This window comes from Heterocephalus glaber, unplaced genomic scaffold (genome assembly GCF_053883595.1).
Source record: "Heterocephalus glaber isolate CG9 unplaced genomic scaffold, H.glaber_assembly_v1.0 deba00000122, whole genome shotgun sequence".
In the NCBI taxonomy this organism is placed as follows: domain Eukaryota; kingdom Metazoa; phylum Chordata; class Mammalia; order Rodentia; family Bathyergidae; genus Heterocephalus; species Heterocephalus glaber.
The window spans coordinates 65,052,802-65,072,741 of NW_028258138.1; the positions used below are offsets into that span (position 1 = coordinate 65,052,802).

At 33.4% G+C, this 19,940-nt stretch overlaps 1 protein-coding gene and 1 pseudogene across 16 annotated transcripts in view; one reads left to right on the forward strand and one right to left on the reverse strand.

Moving 5' to 3' along the window:
* The window catches only part of Zbtb20 (zinc finger and BTB domain containing 20), an 865,938-nt gene that overhangs the window by 827,342 nt on the left and 18,656 nt on the right, over positions 1-19,940 (reverse strand). The window lies entirely within an intron of this gene.
* On the forward strand, positions 17,879-18,829 carry LOC101726557 (transcription initiation factor IIB pseudogene; annotated as a pseudogene).

Below are 19,940 nucleotides of genomic sequence, written 5' to 3' on the forward strand. Positions count from 1 at the left end.
AAAACTGCTCACCCCGTGGTAGCCAGGAAGCACAGAGGGGAGGAACTGAGGACAAGAATACACCCTTTCTGGTCAAGATTCCAGTACACAACTCCAGTCAGGCCCCACCCCTGCAGCACATTCAGCCATGAGTTTATCAATGGATCAATAGTTAATCCATTGAGTCCACGGAATCACTTTTTAAAAGCCCCATCCCTGAACATTGAGACTTTAGAGGGACATTTTAGATATAAACCATAAAAGGTACATTCTGTAGGAAAAATGAAAATCACATAGAAGATATGACAGTCATCTTTACTGCAATAGATGTTATCTCACAGATTTCTGAGAGCTGCACTGTCATCAATCTATACTCTTCAAATTTTTCCAAAATACCAAAGTTCCTATCCTTACTAAAGATACTTCTGTAAAATAAGTTATAACTACCACGTTTCAAGTCATACTTAGAACTACACACATTTAATGTTTATTTAATAAATATTTATTTAATCTCATTTAATATTCCTAACACCATTACAAGAATGATAATATAATAGTTAAAGAAACTGAGCCCCAAAGTTCAGACCTAATAAATAGCATAGGTCAGATTTATAAAGGATAGAAGGACGGGCTTGACCAAATTTCTCCAGAATTTTTCTTAATAAAATGCAGAGATCATTTTAGAAAAAGACATTAGAAGACATTTTAGAAAAAAAAATGAGTTAATTTCAAAGTACATATGTTCCCTAGATAATTTCAATACTTATCTTACATACTTTGAGGAAAATCATATTAACTTCTAAAAGTAAAATTTAAGAAAGGATAATGAAAAGCAGCATATAAAAATACTTTTCAAAAGCAACAAAAGAAACGGACTATGAACCAGTCTGATTAAAGATTTGGAAACAGGGCCCGGGATTTATCTCAGTGGCACCACTCCTGCCTGGCAAGCGCAAGGTCCTGAGTTCAATCCCCCCCAAATAAAAAGAAAAAAAGATTTGGAAACACTAATAACAATCTGTCCACTAATTTTGAAGCCAGTTATTAATAACAGAGTCAGCATGATAGCAGCCTGCTAAGTCCTCTGAGGCAGAAGGCCATAGTGATGATTCAAAATGGTTTAAAAAGTATCTTTTTTTGTTTAAGAAAACTTACTAAACTCCATTAAGTTGTAGGTTTACAAATATAACCTTTTAAAAAATTGTACACCATCCTATCAATTTTCATAATCTACATGTTTCAATGTTCATTATTTCTATTAACAAGCACAGAAAAACTACATTAATTACAATGTGTACTCAGAATGTACAATATATCTATTTTTATATAAATCATATAAAACAAAAATTTGAAATTAATTATACTAAATTCAATGTTATTTTAATAATTATATTGAATATTTCAAAATTATAACTTATCAAATTTTGACTACTTTATAATTTACATCACAATGAAGAGTATTCAGAGCTAGGGGTTTAGCTCAGTGGTAGAGTTCTTGTCTAACACATGCAAGGCCCTGAGTTCAATCTCCAGTACCACACACACATCCAGTATTCCGTATTTGAAAAGTTCCACTTCATGCTGAATATCCATCAATGCGTACTTATCCATTTCAAACTGATGACATTTTACTACTTAAGTGTAATAACTGGATCTTCCACAACACAAATAATACTCTTTAACATCCATATGAAATAGAAACATAAAACAAGTTCTTACCAGTTAAGGACTTTTATTAGTAATCAATAAGCAAACACTCCCTCAAATGAAATCTGTATTAGGAAAAAAACTATGAAATAAATAAATCATCACTATGAAGTTCATTTCACAAATTTAATGGCATGGGGTTTCAATGCATACCACTTACGATGTTGTACCTAAAGGTATGAAATTGAAATAACTGCAAATCACTCTAAGCTAGAATCTTAATAAAATTTGTATGCCTTTTGCCTAAAATAATTAAGATTCTCCCTCTTATAGCCCTCCATCAATAAATATATTTAGTTAAATGTCACTCAATAATTAATTTGTGCTTTAGCAGTTTAATTAGAAGTTTAAAATATGTGTACAATAAAATAACAGATATTATGAGATACTTGATATTATTTCAACATTAGATAATGTAACTAAATTCTGAGGTTTTCTAGGTCTATTATGTTTAAACTTATCTTAAGAAATATATAAAAATAAGTAAGATTAGGTTTTGGCAGTAGTGAGTAATGGTAAAAAATATGCATAGCTTATAAGGCATGCAAACAGAACAGTAAGAACTGTGCCTAATCAAAAGAGACACTGGTTGGAAATAAATGTTATGTTACCACTGTCTACTCCCTAGATATCAACTCTAGTTTTAGGTAACAAGTCAGAATCCATCTCCCAAAATAAAGTAATAAAAATTGAAGATGAGCTAGACATGGTGGTACACACCTGTAATCCCAGCATTCTGGGAAACATCTTTCTGACACAGCAAATCATCATCTCAAAAGAAAAGAAAAAAAAAAAAAGAAGAGAGAAGGAAAAATGAATTGAAGATGTAGTTTTAGCAGGGTTACTTTCCCTATACTATAGAACAATTGAGTCTCTAATTTTTAAAAAACTACAGCCTATTGGAAAAATAATTTGGAGCTTTGTTCATTTTTAACTCTATTCTTCTCTAAAGTTTCAGATATTTACTAAAATTTTAAAGTTCTTCCATATTTGGTTATGTATTTTCTACTAAACTTTAAAGCTTTAAATTAAAAAAGTCAATGACATCCTACAGAACTTGTGTGTACTTTGTACTTTTGAATTCAATTTATTTGCTAAAATAGCTTGCGATACATGATGGATGAATTCCTCTTCCAGGCTTGCTTCTGTGGTAGAACTTGAAAACTATACTTCTCAGACTGCCTTGCCAGAATTGACATGCATTACATAAAGACAAAGAGAGGGTGAAGGCTGTAGTTTTGTCCTGTTTTGTTTTTTACCTTCTTCTGCTTTTGTCAATGTCAGTCTCAGCAATTTTGCTCCAGTACCATCTGTAGCACCAAGCTCCTGGGAACAAGCTATCTGAATTGCTGACTGCAGAAATGGTACTACAACTGTGGAACACTAGGAGCTATGGCAAGTGACTGGAAGTTCTAGCAGCCTTGACAAGTACAACAGCAGAACTGTGGACTCCTGAGCTCTTGTAGGATCAGCAGGAGTGTGGACACCTAGCTTCCTGCAATGCAGTTGCAGTGGCAGTTCTAACTGAAGCAGCAACAGCAGCAGAGCTTCAACTTCCTCAGCAACACAGCAATTGTAAACTCAAGAGTTACAAAACCTTCCCTTGCTTTCTGAAGGCATCCAATGGTAAATAACATTGCTGCCTTATTTTTGTTTCATCAGATTTTCAGCACTTTTGAATCCAGTTCTGTAAAGTTCCTCTGTTTTGACTCATTTCACTTTGTCTGACCAGACACTGAATAATGTAAGGCCACACTCCAAAAATATATGCACAATTGTTTATAACTTTTAGATATATATACTACTATACTACATAAATATCTAAAATTATGTTAATACAGTTAAGATTTTCCAGATTGCCTTTGTATTAAGAGTATTTTGGTACTTCTCAGTTATCTTTCCAAAGTTACCCCTTTAGTAATTTGTAAAAATAAAACCACCGTTCTTCATATTCCTGAAATTGAACCTAGGAAATACCATTGGCTGAAATGCTAGAAAAATTGACATTTTCATTTAAGTATAGTAAGCTTTCCATGCTGCAGAATTTGCTCAAATACTTGCTCCTTCAAACCTTCAGCAATGTTTGTTATTCATATCTAACAGCATTTACTGGCAAATATGACAGTTTGTTGCCCTATAATTTCTCATTCATTATTTCAGCCATGTTTGCTCTTGAGGAAAGAACAGTGTTTTCAATGATACATATGTACTTTTAAACTTTAAAATACTCCAAATCTCTAAACATTTACTTAATGACCTTATAAAGTCTGACTTGAGTATCATGTGACATTAAACACTGTTTTATGATCTATATAGTTAGATTATAATGACTTATCAATGAGATGATTTTCTGTCATCATTAGAAAATATTCAAGTTTCACTCGAGATTCCTTTTCAGTGATAGCAAATATAAACTCACATTGCAAATAGATTACTTGAGAATTATTTTTGAGGGGCTTATTGTCAAATATGATTATACACTGTTTTACTTTATAATGTCACTGACAAAGTGTTCACAGTATGTTTTAGGGATATTTTTATTGTGTTTTTTTCAGTCAGTTGTCTATTTTATAAGAGTTAAAGCACATAACATAATCATGACTCCTTGTAACAAGGCACAAATAAAATTCAATACTTCCAACTCTTAAAGCAAATGAGCCTCACTCTCCTTGTAGGATGTCTTTAGAACTAATAAAGCATGTAAATGCTGCTCTGATGTTGCCAACATCTATTGGCATATTAAATAGTAGTAAACTTTAACCACTGTACTTAAGAGTTTTTAAAATACATATAAGTTTTGATATCTTCTCAAAATCTGCTCTATATCATCTTGCATATTTCATAGGGGACATAAAAACTATTTTTGAGACCACAGTTCTACAGATGCGCCTTGGACTCAGATTTTTAAAAATACTTATTGGCTCTGCATTATAATACATTATCTAGATGTTCCCTCAAAACCTTAAGTGCACAGAGGTGAAGCTTTGGGGAGATGATTGGATCACAGGAGTGTGATAATCCCCAATAGATTAGCCCACTGATGATTTTATACCTAACTCGCTGTTAGGAGATAAGATCTAGTTAGAAGAGGTGGGTCACTGGAAGGACTTATCTCTTCCCACTACTCTCTCCTCTTTCTCTCCCTCTCTCCCTCTCTGCCTGTGCCCCCCCCACTGTGCCTCTGGCTGCCCATGCCAAGAGCAACCCACCTTTATCATGCCCCTGTGCCAAGCTACCTTGCCTTAAAGCCAGTTGACTATGGACTGAAACCTCTATGAACTGTGAGAAAAATAAACCCTTCCTCCTTTAACTTGTGGGTGTCAGGTATTGTGTCTCAATAACAAGAAAGTAAGTAAGATATTGGATCCTTAAGTAAGTTCCTTATCCATGAGTTGCATATAGCTCATCAATTAAACGTGAATAACAATAGCTATATCACAAAGCTGCTTGACAATATTAGACTGATAATAAGAGATAATATTTGGTGTAAACAAAATGCAAGACACTGGATAAAACACATTGAATTTATTAATTCTTGATTAAAATGCTTACACATAATGAGCACCTGATAAATACTACTTTTCCCCCAGAAAGCAAAGATTACTTTTACAAAATAAGGAATATTTTTAGGGCAAAGAGTACTGACTGTTTACATGCATAGCTCTTTCATAAACTTCAAAGTTCCTGGGGGCACAGAGATGTTGGAGTTATCCATGTATTTTAATAGAGTGCAAAATATAATATTCTCAATGTATGAAGTACTCAATAATTTTTAAAATATTAAATGAATATACGTAAAGTGTCACCACCACTTGCTGTATATCTATAAAAATTACAGCAACTCCAATATTGACAGTGATCAATCAACTGCAAAAACACTGCAAAACACATTATTGTTTTTATACATAGTCTATTAACCTTTGTAAAAAGGAAAACACTCTCCAGAGTTTCTAAAAATGCAATACCCCATGGTCATTTCTACTAATAAAGAATAAAAGGTATTCACACTCCAAAAAATAATTTCTATTTGGATTTTTAAATGTGCTTCCATATTTATAGGAGTATTGTTATGCCTATTAATCTATAATAATGTAATCCAAACAAAATAAGCTATACTATGAAAAGCTGACCTAGAAAAGTTGAACACAACATGGCTTCCCTGATCCTTCCCCTGTACTTAACAGCTCTGTATAATTTACACCATTTTGATTACTCATACTACATGGAACTTAACTTTTCTCAGACCTTCTCATGTAAGTCAGATAAGAAATGTACAAGTGTTGATTTCCATGGGGAAATTTTTTGTATAAAGGAGGAAATTCTCATCAATTATTTTGAAATCAAGATTTATCTAAGTAATCCCAAAAAGCAACTGAAATATATTATGAAATGCAACACATCATCTGTTTCACTAAAATTAAGAATTTTTCTAAAGTATATTTTTTCTTTTGTGAATTACACTATAAACTAGGAATGTTATTCAAAATTATTTTTTCAGATAAGAAACCTGAGGTAGAGGATAATAAATATTTAGTTATACAATCACACATGGTATCTCACAAACTTTCCTATCTAACTTATAGAGCTGTCATAAAGAAAAATAGCATATCAATGTGGAATATTTAGAGAAAGTAAAGGCAAGAACAATAAATGCAAGAGTACACTATATCTTAACAAGAACCTGAAAGATTAGCTTTTCATCTTATTCTCAATTATTCATGGACCATATACTCCATCTCCAGGTGTACAGAAAACAAAGTGATTTGGCAGAAATAAAATGGGCTTTAGAGTCAAACAAGCCTGGATTTAAATCAAGCATCCACATTTATTAGTTGTGACCTTAAACAAGTTACCATTTTCTCTGAATTTCAGTTTCTTCATTGGTAAATATGGGATAAAAGTATTAAATGGCAATGTATATAAAGTGTTTGCCCCATAGGAAAAGACATTAAATAATTCATTTTCTTCTTTTCTTCCAAAACCAGAAAATGTCAAATTTTATGTGTAACAGAGCTCTTCTATCTAGTAATGATTCACAACAACATTTTATATTTGTCTATCACACAATATTTTAAAATTTTTTCACATAAACTATTAACTGCTATCCTGTAATTTGCCATTATTCTAATTTTTCACAGTAATAAACTGAGCTTCAAGAAAGTAAATAAGTTGCACAAGATCCTGCAAGTTCTAAATTACAAACCCAGACTAATCTAAGTGACCCAGTGTACTCACCAATCCATCAAACCTGTTATCCTATTGAAAAAATAGTCCTGGACAGAACAGAAAGTTTTATATTAAGCAAAGAATATCTAATGACAACAAACATTATTACAGTATTTGCCTAGGCTCAAAGTGAAGCAAGAACATATTGAAATTATTATCATTAGTGGTTCTGGGACCTGAGATGCTTGGCACAAATATTTTGGTAATAAATCCTGAGAAAAAAGCTTTATGAAAAGATATGTCCATGTGAAAGCTTTTAATTGCTATTAAGCCTGTGTAAGGTATGGAATACATGTTGCAAATTATTATTTATTTGGAGTTATTAATAAAAAACAGATGAACACAGAGCACTTAAATAAAAGTCAACAATGGAGGAAAATTAAATCAAAAGAAGCCAGCCTGAAAAGGTTATATACTGTACTGATTATAACTACAGGACATTCTGAAAGGGCAAAACTACGGAGATAGAAAAAAGCTCAGTGGTTGTTGGAAGATGAGATGTATAAGTGGAGCACAAAGCATTTTTAGAGTAGTGAAACTATTCTATATGATACTGTAATGGTGGATACAGGTCATTAGACATTTCTTCAAACCCACAGAATGTACAGCACCAAAGGTAAACACTAGTATCAACCATGATGTGTCCACATAGGTTTATAAATTATAACAAGTGTATCACTGTAGTGGGGAATGCTGATAATGGGGGAAGCCATTCTCCTGTGAGAGTAGGAAGCATATAGGAAATCTCTGAACCTTGTTAATCAAATTTGCTGTGAAATCTAAAACTGCTCAAAAAATTCACTATAATTTTTACATTTTAACAATTATACCATAGATCTTCAGTGAAATATCAACAACTCTCAAAGAAATACTAACACAACACAAGAAATTAAAAGTAGGGCCAGGGATTTAGCTCAGTGGCGCTGCACCTGCCTGGCAAGCGCAAGGTCTTGAGCTCAATTCCTGGTACCAAAAAAAAAAAAAAAAAAAAATTAAAAGTCAACAGTGAATAATTATTTTCTTTAAAGTTAAAGGAGTTGTTTTGGAATGCAAACATAGAAAGTGAAGACATGAGGGAGGGGTTGAAATCATGAAGTTACATTTAAGTTAGAAGAGGGCAAATGACAGACTGTTACAGTGCCTTAAGGTAGGAAAGAAAAAAAAAAGTTAAATGATATTGATGATTTAAAAATCCTCAAATGAGAAGATGAATACAATTTCAAACTAAAAAGTTTTAAGAAGTGGAAAATACTGGTCCCAAGTCACCAAGATAGTTCATAGAAAAGCTGAGGCTAGAAACTCATGACTCCCAATTCAATGCTTTTCCACCATAACAGATTGGCACAAATAAAACATGCTTGACTCAAGGTTGAAGAAAAAGCCAAGGAAAAAAATAACAAAATGGAAGTCTTTGGGTCATACTTAAGTGCTCCTACTGGTATAGCAAGGAATAGCTTGCCAGAAGAGAAAGAAGCAGATTTAGGATTTGAAAAGGGACCGGACTTCAGAATTAATGGGAAGTGATAAAAAGCTTCCTTTTCTGGTAGTTTCAAGACACAGCCTTTGTCATAAAGTAGAATAATAATTCAAAGTGCTTTAAAGTGTAGACTGACTACACTAAATACAGTAAAATAAAATTGTAACCTATTAAGGTAAGGTCAATTTTATAATCAGTGTCCTAAAATTCCCTTAATTCATATTTAGTTATAACTAGGTATCAGTATCTTAGTTGGATTGATATGTTTTGTAATTTTTTTTTCTGAGAGCATCTAAAAAATCTTTGTTAACATAGAAATTTTCAAATACAAAAATCACACATAATGAAAAAAATCATACATAATGACAATTTTTTTGTACTTATCCAATTTCAATAGTTCACAACATTTTACCTTTTGTATTTTATTTTACCTATTGCCACTATAACCCATTTGTTTTCTCTGGAGCAGTTGAACTGATTTAAGACAGAGAGCAGAAGCAACTCTGGAATAAGGAAAAAGAAAGGATGGAAGAAATATTTTTCTGTTATTCACTGAGACTGAACCAGAAAGCTTCCAGATCATGAGAGGGGAAAATACAAGAGTTAAATGTAATTAAATGACAGTCTACTAATATAGTAGTATAGATATGTTATTTGACAATCAATGGAACTGTCTACAGAGGAGAGTATTTTAAAGAATTATTTCTCACTCTTTTTTCGTTTGACAAAGAAATATGACAAATATTGTAAAGCTTCATCAAGATTATAGTTTCTAAAATCAGGCTTATTTTCAAGAAACATAAAGATTAATTTCAACATGTCTAAATTCATATAATCACTAACCTACCATGTTCACATAAACATCTATTGAAAGCATAGTTTGTGCTGTTATAAAATATCAGTATCATCACGTCTCTATTTTTCAAGCTCAAAATTTATTTTTATGTACTAGTTTGTCTTTTTATGTGCTTCAAACAGTTTCCCCATTTCTAAATTTTGAAATTGTAAATCAGAATACAAAGTAACTCTTCTCAAGTTCAGTGGTCTTTTTCAAAAATACTAATAAAAGTATATATTTGTGGACCTTGGGGGATTCTTCTGAGTTTAAAATCTCACTTCAGTTTCCAGTCTAGATGTTGAAATCACAGACTACTAGAAGCTGGGCCATGCAGCAAATACATATCCAAAACATCTAGATTAAAAATAAAACGTGAAAAAAATCACACTGAGCTTTGTCAAATTTTGTAACGAAACACAAACTATAAAATATCAGGTAAAGATGGGAGAGATGGGGCAGAGGACTTAAAAATGGCATGACTAGTGAGGCCCAATTGAAGTTTTCAAGCATGAATCTAAGTATCAAAATACATACTCTTTTTCTCCTATTTGTGCTCTCCTTGACTTTTGACAGCAAACTCAATGGACAGAGACTAATTATCTAATCTTTCTTTCTTAGAAAAATGTTATCTGTTCCTTGCTCCCCATTCTCCCTTAAATGTAAACTAATTTCTTCAATCAGAAAATATTCCTTCCTGAATTTTATGTATATTAAGTCAAATTACGACCATACAATCCTATATCCCTGAGGAGACACTTGGTTCTTCACGGAGTTTAATTCAGTCAACAGGCATCACCACCCCACAATGGCTTTATTTGTCCTGTTTCTGCACCAAGTCTAGGCTTCTGCTTTTCTAATGAATACTGTTTTATAACAAAAGATTTTCTACGTATTGATTCATCTTTTTGACCACACAGTCCTAAAACGACTATAAATTCTGATTAATGTATTTCTAGGTACAATAAATTACCTATTTTAAGTACCTCAGTGTACACTGATCTGCTACTCACCCTTCCATTTCTACAACTCCATATTCACACATATAGATCACATAACAACTACTGCTTACCTCTACCCCACCAAGTTCTGCCTTCTCCAATTTTCACAAGCAAACATCTAATCTTGAAACAGACAAATCAAAAGGCCAGAAACTAATAATGTACCTTGATCCTCCAATCTCTGAAAATATCTAAATACTCCGATCCTCCAATCTCTGAAAAACATGCAAAATTTTCCATAAAGTTCTATCGCTCCTTTCCAAATATGTCATAGCCTAATTCCGTGTCTCATTTTACACACCTTCCTATGGCATTCTTTCTAGGTGAAGGTCCTTTCCTCTACTTCCTCAAATCTAAGATATACTTGTATGATCAGCCAGAGCAGAAATATTACTAAGAGCCTCATAAATCAGGTGTTTGCCATCAGGTGTTTGAGGACACCTATTTTCATTTATTCCCGTAGAAATTTCTTTCTCCTTAATATTTGCCATTCACATAACTTAACAATTAAGACCTTGACAGGACATTAATAAAGATGTTCTACTATAGGATTCATGAATAAAATAATTATTTACCTATCTGATCATATAGTTTATTTTTTAAAACCAAAATAGACACAGAGAATGGGAAACAAAAGAGGTAAGCAATCTAAAAACACAAAAGGACTAAGAGTAGAGGCCAATTAAATTGTCAAGAGTGTCTCTTTACTACAAACATTAAGCAGACTACTTGTCAAGTCCCTGATAAATACACCATTATACAACCACTGGACACCTGAGAAGAGAAAAAGGCAAATGAGTGGCAGAGGTTCCACCAGCTAAAACTAATTAGGACCAAGATCTGATGTATGTCATATGTACAATCAACAAATTGTTCAAAACTAGTAACCACACATTCAGTCCATCATTTCCGAGGCAACTTTACATACTTCTGCAAGGTTATGTACCTTATTTCTATTACATTTCAAGACTGGATTTGATGTTAATATTTAACTTTATTCTCCTGAATAAAAATATTTGGTACTAGGACAAGCAGAGGAAAGGCTGGGGTCTCAAACCATCACAGAGTTAGTTCTGTTGAAGAATAACAGTGAAAACTGCATATGTCAACATTCCTCAGCACTATCTGCACATATCATCTGAACTCATAAACAAGCTGCCAAGCTATTTGACCCATTCTCAGCCTTTGTTTCCTTAACTGTAAAATGAGGATAACAGTGTTAACTATCACATAGCGTTGTAAAGAAAAACTGAGTTAAAATATATTAAACATTTAAACATTGTTTCACATATATTGATAACAAAGAGTTAATAATAATAAATCCCTAAGTGGACATGATTCCATTAAGTAATTTTTATTCAGATTAATAAAAAGCTGCTAAAAGTAACATAGGTAAATAGTATATATTTTGTATTTTGTTAAATTAAAAAATTATGATATCAACCTAGAATCAAAATAAGTTGATTGAATTTGGCATTCCAACTGAATTACTTTGAATATCATAAGATTGGAATTACATTTTGTGGTGGTTTTTGCTTTTAAATCTAACAGGCTGGCATCATCAACAAACTGTGAGCCAAAGTAAGCAGTTACTAGAAAAGATGCTTTGGATAAACTTGTAAACACTAAAAACTACATTAATAACTAAAAAAAAAAAATATATATATATATATACACACACACACACACACACAAAGAATTGAGCAGTAGTTTTTAAATTTAAACTTTGCTAGAAGGAGAGGAACACTGGCATTTAGGAAAAAGACAGAATTAAAAAGATAAATTATGGGGGATTAGACCTATCACCTATAAAGACTTACTAGGAAGCTCTACTTATTCCCCCCCCCATTAAGTTTATTGGTACATTTTCAGTATACAATACAGTTACATTCATCATTAGGATCTTGTACCATTACATGAGTCTCTTGGTTCTTATTTTTTTCCCCCTTCAATAGCCTTCCCTTCACCCCCTCCACCCTTCCCTATTTGCAAAGACCTTGTTTCCATTATTTTTTTCTCTTCTCATATTTTTTTCCTTTCTCTTTTTTCCCTTTCCCTACCCCTCCCAATTCCCCTGCTCTTTTAGACCTTTTCTTCCTGTTACACAATATCAGTTAGACATTTTTTAAATTACAATATTAAGATCTAGGAGACATTACCACAGATTTTACAGAATTTAAAAGGATATAGAAAGCATATTACAAAAATCTTTTTTGAAATAAATTTGACAACTTCTAAGAAGTACCTTGGAAGACAAATTAATGAAACTAACTCTGGAGGAAATATAAAATTTGAATAGCACCTATTAAAGAAAATATATTCCTAGCTTGAAAACCTACCTATATGAAAACAGCAGGCTCATATACATTTTAACTGATAAATTATATCAAACAATTAAAGCAGAAAAAAGAAGGAACACTTCTCCCCTCATTTTAGGAACTCAACATTGTGCTAATCCTAAAACTGGATAAAAATAATAGAAGAAAAAAGTATGAACATAGATAGAAATTTGTTTAACAAAACAAACTATTGGAAGTCAGATCTGGCAGGATGTGGAAAGTGGTTTTGTTATAGGGATGGCAGTGTTGGTTCAGCATTGGAAGATCCACCCCCCAAAATCATCATTTAAACAGAGGAAAGGAAAAAGCCATATGATCCTGTCAGTAGTTGGAGAAAAAGTATTGGAATAAATTCTACAGCTGTTCATGGTAAAAGCTATCAGGAGAAGTAGAACAGCTAGAAGTAGAACAGAACCTTCTCAACAGATTAAAGACATGTACTCCATACTTCCAGTGAGAACGGCTTATATAAATGGAGAAGATACAATGCTTTCTCCTTAAGGTGGGGAACAAGGGCAGATATGCTTGCTCTTTACTTGTCCATTAAACTTTGAAAGCTAGTCCCCACCAAAATAGTCTGGCAATAAAATGATACAACTAGGATAGGATTGGCCCGGCAGAAGCAAAATCTTTATATGTAGATGAAATGATCATCTACAGAGAAAATACTAAGAAATCTCTAGGAGCCCCTACAACTTGTACTTCAATTTAGCAGGATTAGAAAACACAAGGTATATATATAATTTGAGGTCTGTGTATACTTGAGATAAATGAAGAATTGCATAATGAAATTTAAAAGTTATGTAGGAGTACAAAGGACCTAGAAAAGTTAAAAACAAAAACAAAAACAGTGTTGGAAGACGTTTAGTACCTAATTTTAAGACTTCTTCTAAAGCTACAGTAATCAAGGCAGTATTGATATAAGGAAAGACATATAGATCATTGGAATAAAACAGAGAATCTAGAAATAGAACCACACATATATGGTTCACTGAGTTTTGAAAGATTATTTAACATTAGCATTTTATAGAATATAAACTCAATTCAAGAGCCGAGGAAGAGATAGTGTTTTCAGCAAATGGCACTAGAACACCTGGTATTCGTATATAAAAATTTAACCTCAACCGTTTATTTCCATATATGAAAATAACTTGAAGGGATCTATGAACCTAAATAAGAAAGCCTAAAAGTATAAAACTTTAAGAAGAAATTATAAGGGAAAATATTTATGAATTCAGGGTAGGCAAGAACTACCTAGGATATAAAAAACATGATGTATGACAGAAAAAAATTGATAAATGAGATTCCATCAAAATTTAGAACTTTAAATGACATCATTAAAATGAAAAGTAGTCCTTAAACAGACCATATTTACAATGCATATAACCTATGACCAGAATATATAAAGAATTCTTAGAGCTCCTTAATAGACAACCCAATTAAAATGTAGACATAAGATGATAAATAGCCAGTATAGCACAAGGAATGATGTGCAACTCTAGAATCAGAAAAATACTAATCAGTACAATAACAAGATTGAATTATACACTCATTACGGAGATGAAGTTAAAAGTTTTAAAAGCCTTGTGATGACTTTTTCTTTTTGTTGGATTCTCCCCCTTTGCGTTTAATTTGCCACACCCAATGGATTCATTCTTCTGGGTTTCCTGGGGTTGTGATCCTCATTGTCTTTTCCTAGGGTACTGTCAAAAATTTTTTGGAGTGCCAGTTTGGTATTCATGAAGTTCCTGAGGTGCTCTTTATCATGAAAGTATCTTATTTCTCCATGAATTTTGAAAGATCGTTTTGCAGGGTACATCAATCTGGGTTGGAGGCTGTTTTCCTTTAGGCCTTGAAATACATCACTCCAAGCTCTTCTTGCCTTGAGGGTTTGCATTGAGAAGTCTGCTGTGATTCTGATGGGCTTTCCTTTGTATGTGATTTGTTTCTTTTCTCTCACTGCTTGTAGAATTTTGTTCTTCTGTTGGATTTCTGGAATCCTAACTATTATATGCCTATGTGTACATTTTTTTTGATCAAGGCTAGCTGGAGTCCTATATGCCTCACTTATCTGTATGTCAAGCTCTTTTCCCCTCCTTGGGAAGTTTTCTGCCATCACTTCTGTGAACAGATTTTTTATGTCATCTGCACTCTCTCCTCTTTCTTCATTGACTCCAATCAGTCTTATGTTCTTCTTCTTTGCATTGTCTAGCAGCTGCTGGATTGATTTCTCATGGTCCCTTTGTTATAAAGCAATTTTTCTTTTTCTGGTCACTAATTGCAATCTTATCTTCTATATGTGAAATTCTATCCTCACATTGGTTCATTCTGCTGCGCAGACTTTCAGTGGAGTTTTTAATCTCTTGGAAATCTGTTTGTATCTGTTTTATGGATTCCATTTGTTTATGGATTTATTCCATTCCTATGTTGGGATTCCACATGTTCCTCAGATCCTCTATTTTTTTATCTGTGTCCTCTCTAGATTTATTAATGTCTTGCACCATGAGCAAAATCTTTGCTGTTATCTGAGTAATTATTTCTGATTTCATTTTTCCCAGATCCTCTTTTGTTGCCAGTTCAGAGAGTCCAGGTGGTTGAGTATTAGATTATTCCATCTCATTTCCCTCTGGGGTTGCTGTAGGTGATCTGGAACTCTGTTTTTGAGGCTTGTTTATGTGTTTTCTCATTTCCACGGGGCGGGGGGGCAGTGCTTCTGGTCCCCACACGGCTCACCTTCTCTGCCCTAGGATCTTGGGATGGTGGTGGGGGAGCTTCCTTCTGGGTGCTGGGATTGGCTCACCTTCTCTGCCCTAGGAGCCTGGGATGGAGGTGGGGAGCTTCCTTCTGGGTTCTGGGACTGGCTGAGCTTCTCTGCCCTAGGAGCCTGGGATCAAGGCAGGGAGCTTCCTTCTGGGTTCTGGGACCAGCTGGGCTTCTCTGCCCTAGGAGCCTGGGATGGCGGTGGGGGAGCTTCCTTCCAGGGTCTACTTATTTTTTGTTAAGTATCACAGGTATATAGAAAGTCAAATCAACCAAGAATAGAGAAAAGAGAGCTTATAAGCAGACTCTCATTACCAGACCCTTGCTATAAAAGAAGTGGCATGGCAAATCCCTGTGCTATAAAAGAAGTGGCATGGCAAATCCCTGTGGAAAGATAAAAAAATTAACTGGAAATGTGTTTCCCTATAGAAAACAATTTCATTTTTTATTTACTTACAGTATATAAATATTAATTTCATGGATTGATTTATTAAAAGAAAAAGCACCAATTATAAAAGTAAATAGAAAGTACAACCACATGAAAATTAAGATTTATCTGTTTTTCAGAATCCATAAAGAAAGTGAAAAAGACATGGCATAAGTCAGGAGACAGAAAAGGTATCTAGAATGTATAAAGAACCCATGTAAATCAATAGAAAAGAGCCATAAAAAAAGATGAAAGAAAAATATGTAAAAGACATAAAAATCTTCACAGAAAAAAATGCACATTTATATGTTCATAGTCTCACTGTTAAACAAAATCCAAGCTCACACAGATATTTTTTAGGTGTTAAAAATTTTGAAATGTGATGATAATATATATTTGAGATATATCCACTGCTGTTGATAGTGCAACAGGTAATAACCATTCTAGAAAAATTTGACAACTTTTTGCAAAGTTAAACATTTACATACTTAATGACATCACAATTACAATCTGAGTATCTGACCAAGAAAATGTCTTGTAAATATCATCAAGAGACACATACATGAACGTTTATACCAGCCTTATTAGTAGCAGGGCGGGGTGTAAATCGAATGTCCAACAGCAAGAAAAATGACAAATATGTTATAGTGTAATCACAAATACTATATAGATGTGAAAATGTACTCTATGAATTAGTTACCCATAATATAAGTGAATCTTGATAACATTGAGAGTAAAGCAAAAGATTACAGGAGATAATATAGATTGATGCTAATACATTACTTGGTCACACATTTATAAGTCATATATGTATATAATTTCATTTAAAAAACAATGAAAAAATAAACACAATTTTTGGATAGTGGTTACCTCCAGCTGAGGCACACTGGTGTAAGAAGTGTATGTAGGGCTGGGGATTTAGCTCAAAGGCACCGCACCTGCCTCGGAAGCACAAAGTCCTGAGTTTGATTTCAGGTACCAAAAAAAGAAAAAAGAAGAATACGTTGATAGAAATAAATTATTTTTAATGTTCTAATTATTTGGTTGAGTCTTGGGTTCATAGATGTGTATTCTGGTTTAAAATAACAAATGAAAGAAGTGAGGATAATGCATGGAACAATAACTATGAATCATATTATGACTAACCCATTCTGTGTAAAGTTCAATGTTTTTAAATGACAAATGTTTAGCAGTTCTTCTTAAACTTCAGTGTAGTGTAGTGTAGATATGAATGTGTAGATATGAATGACTTGAGACGCTGTGAAAATTAATATGACTTATTAGAACTGGGATGGGGTTTGAGAGTCTGTCTTCTAATCTCTGAGGTGAAATGAAATGCTGCTGATTGCATAGAAGCATCCAGTTATTTTCAATTATGAGGTGCAGGAAAGCTAAAGGATTGAGAACATTCAAGGAAACAAGTTAATAAAAAGATTTAAATAAATAAGCATTTTTATTTGGTCAACTTAAAACTTTGCTCTAAAAAAAAGCTAAGCAGAAAACACATGGTTTTAAGACTCAGAATGAGTGACTCAAGAAAATCAGAGACTTGAAAGATGAACTATGTAAACTGAACTGTCCACTAGATAGAATAGTAGATGCCATATTTTGGAAAGCTTATCATGGTGCTAAGAAGTAATATTTGGCTTCGGCCCACTCCAAAGAGAAGTAGATTTTAATAAAAGATACTAGAATTCAGGGTTTACTTTGAAATGAAAGAGACATTTTTTCTAAGTTACAAGAAACTGAAAGACTATTAAAAATTAAGGTGGAATCATTGGGTTTTTTGAGGTTCAGAATCAATAGATCACTTGAATGTTCCATTTTCTTGGTGTTTGCTAAAAAATCTGGGAAAACCACTGGAAGCTAGAAATTGTCCTAATAGGCAAAAAAGGAGATTACTTGTAAATGGCATATGCATTCAAGAATGTATGCAGCATATTCTAAAAAATCCTGCAACTCTACTAACATTATCATCACTAGGCCAGAAAGAAAAATTATCTTAAAAGTACACCACAGTTACCATTAATTTTATATTTAATTAATATAATCGACTTAGAAGTAGAGCCACAATTGCTTCCTGTTTTCAGCGTAGTTTTTGTTAGTGGGACCACAGTGGCTGCGAAGATGGCATCTACCAGCCATATGGATGCTCTTCCAAGAGTCACCTGTCCAAACCATCCCAATGCAATTTTAGTACAGGACTACAGAGCTGGTGATATGATCTGTCCTGAGTGTGGGCTGGTTGCAGGTGACCGGGTTATTGATGTGGGATCTGAATGGAGAACTTTCAGCAATGGCAAAGCAACAAAAGATCCATCTCAGGTAGGAGATGCCCCAAATCCTCTTCTGAGTAATGGAGATTTGTCTACTATGATTGGCAAGGGTACAGGAGCTGCAAGTTTTGATGAGTTTGGCTATTCTAAGTACCAGAATCGAAGAACGATGAGTAGCTCTGATCAAGCAATGATGAATGCATTCAAGGAAATAACTACCATGGCAGACAGAATTAACCTCCCTTGAAATATAGTTGACTGAATAAATAATTTATTCAAGCAAGTGTATGAACAGAAGAGCCTGAAGGGAAGAGCTAATGATGCCATAGCTTCTGCTTGTCTTTATATTGCCTGTAGATAAGAAGGGGTTCCTAGGCCATTTAAAGAAGTATGTGCTGTATCACGAATTCCTAAGAAAGAAACTGGCTGATGTTTTAAACTTATATTGAAAGGTTTAGAAACCAGTGTGGATTTGATTACTACTGGGGACTTCATGTCCAGGTTTTGCTCCAACCTCTGTCTTCTTAAGTGAGTACAGATGGCAGCGACATACATAGCCCGCAAGGCTGTGGAGTTGGACCTGGTTCTGGGAAGAAGCCTGGTCTCCGTGGCAGCAGCAGCTATTTAGATGGCCTCACAGGCATCAGCTGAGAAGAGGACCCAGAAAGAAATTGGAGATATTGCTGGTGTTGCTGATGTTACAATCACACAGTCCTACAGACATATCTATCCTTGAGCCCCAGACCTCTTCCCTTCAGACTTCAAATTTGACACCCCGGTGGTCAAACCACTGCAGCTCTGAGTTGAGGCAGCGAATGCAGACTCACATCCACAGGACTTTGTCTATTGCACATAGCCTGCACACAGTGCTGGGTTGAGCCTTCACAAGGAAAACAGACATGGTACGTGTTTTAGAGCTAAATGTTACTGCTTGGCATTCTGTATATATATACACTAATGAAAAATATTTAATGATTTAAATTTCTTACTGAATTTACATTCTTTTCTAGCAATCTAGGAAACTGTATTTTGGAAAATATTTGAAATTATGTAAGATTCTTGAATAAAACATTTTTCAAAACTAAATTTTTTGTAATAATTACATGTTATATGTAATTTATAATATATAATTTTAAATAATGTATATCATTGTAGCTACTGTAGCTGACAAAGGTCCTTGTTTTCCATTATTTTTCTTTTACATATATTTAGAGAAGTTTTAAAAGTTTAATAAGGTTGTGGAAATAAAAAAAGTAGAAAATTAAAATGTGTTTATTTTATTGGAATGGCCCCATTAAATATATAATATCAAAGAAAATCACTTCAGGTGGTTTTACTACTAGTCTCACCTAAGGTCTAGTTAAAAAACTTTGAAAGGCTGTTGTCCTTTTTAAGACGTTTTTAGTTTTCTTATAGCATTGTTTCTGTTATTGGAAAAATAGTAGATTAGATTATCAAAACTGCAGGTTAAGAAAGAAAGTTAAAGTACAATTATTGGGGCAAGTCCTAAATTGAAAACAAAAAATCAGGTATAATATAGTTTACTTAGACACATTCACCCATTCTATTGTCTCGAAACCAGACTCTAGCTATCTTTAACAGTAAAAAACAGTACAGATTTGACTATTAAGGTTGTACCTATTTCTGTAATAAAAGAATGTTTTGTGTTTTTATACTTTTTCTAGTGGTATCCATAACCTACTTAATACTGTAGATATTTCCTGGTACGCCTACACCCCAAAAACTAGCCATTAGCAAATTTTACTAATTTGATATTTGGTTAAATGATGATAAAAATTTTACTAAAGTATTCATGTTACAGTCACTATTAATTATAGCTATAAATTGAGAATTTCCAATAAAACATAACAATAAATTACACAACTGTTCTTAGCTGTCCAAGGCCATTTATT